We start from the raw sequence: 1720 nt of genomic DNA on the forward strand, positions 1-1720 counted from the left end.
TAGAAAAAAGGTGGTAAATAAAAAATTACCATTACAGCTCTACAGTTATAATTGTTTCAGGCAAGATTCGCAAATGGATGCTGAAATTTTGAGTAAAGTTTTAAGGAGCAAAAGGATATTTGCACCCCAAATTATGTCTTCGAAAATGGTAACGTCACAGGGGAGAACCCTGACAGACACCACGTTAAGCAAGGGCTCAAAGCTAACATCACAGGTAATAAGATGTATTGACAGGTGGCACTATGCACCCTCCTGATGTGGTGCCTTGAGGAGCGTACATCATCTCTGTACTCTCCTTCCCAATAGCAATACAAAGCTCACTCCAACCATGAGCAAGCATGAGACGAAACAAAATTGAGATATATTCTACAAATTAGGTAAATTAGGTAATAATTTAGTTCTATGCAAAAGCTTTGAAGTCCTGAAAGGCAGGCAAGGAAAGACAGAAACGACAGTTTGGAGCAGAGTATGGAGACATGTCAACTAAATGCAGTGTGGGATTCCAGATTGAATCCTGGAACAGAAAAAAGAGTTTTGTGGGAAAATGAGAAAAATCTGAATAAAGCTTGTATTTTAGTTAACAGTGTTGTACCCATGTTAATTTCCTGGTTTCAATTATTGAACTACAGTTATACTACACTGGGCAAACTGACGAAGGGAATATGGGAACTCACTGTACTCTGTTCTTAATTCTTCCATAAGCCTAACATAATTTCAAACAGAAAGGTCTTAAAAGATGGTAGAAACAGAAGTTGACACTATGAAATGAGCACTGTATTTGCTGTCGTACAAATATCACAACTGGCGAAATGTATGTCTCTGAAACATTCCAGTGTTCTATTCTATCTCCATCACTTGAAACATGTTTGTTCCTTAAACCTTGGATTCTAGAAATATGTTGATGGCACACTGTAACTGTCTTTAAAGATAACAGAATATTCTATTCATTTCTACTTGTATCTCTGTATTCATTGCCTACAAACCAATTTTGGCATTTTCCCTGAAGCAGATTGAGAGAGGCTTGAGAGCTGGCAGCATGTGAGAAGTCTTTAGAATTTCAAGACCCATCAGGACGCTTACTTCTTCAGCAAGTCCCAGCCACACAGCACTTTTTGCAGTCACTCTTTGCTAATAAGACTTGCTACATGGGTATTGCTAACAACAAAGTACAATGGTAAGAACTTTTCTTTGTTATTGTGGAAACTGACTTGTATAATATATAACACCCAATAGCTGCTGTTCCTTTTGGTTGAACATCTTTTATAAGAATATGACAAGGAAGTTCTGAAATCTCTTATATTCTTATGGATTGGATTATTTGTGGTATAAGAAGGATGAGAGGGTCCCAGTCTCTTTCTCTTGATGGCCGGTAATTTTGCTATATTATGCTGTTATGATTACTTTCTGAACACACACACACACACACACACACACACAGTACATGCAGTAGCATCACTAACAATTTAATTCACATAGCTTTCATAAAATTTCTATAATGCAAATTGGGGAAATTATAACATAATTAATAATATATAATTCAGGAAAAACACATACAACAACATGTTTTCTAGAAAGAAATTTGTACATAAGATTTTAGACTTGATATGAATCAAGTCTAAAAAATTCTTCAACTATAAAAAATGTCTGGCAGTCTTTAGCTTTTTGTTTATTTTTAGTCCTCTTAGACTCTGAGCTATAGAAAAGTTGTTTTAGTTTTTTT

The sequence above is a fragment of the Cebus imitator genome, unplaced genomic scaffold (assembly GCF_001604975.1).
Source record: "Cebus imitator isolate Cc_AM_T3 unplaced genomic scaffold, Cebus_imitator-1.0 Scaffold89, whole genome shotgun sequence".
NCBI lineage: Eukaryota > Metazoa > Chordata > Mammalia > Primates > Cebidae > Cebus > Cebus imitator.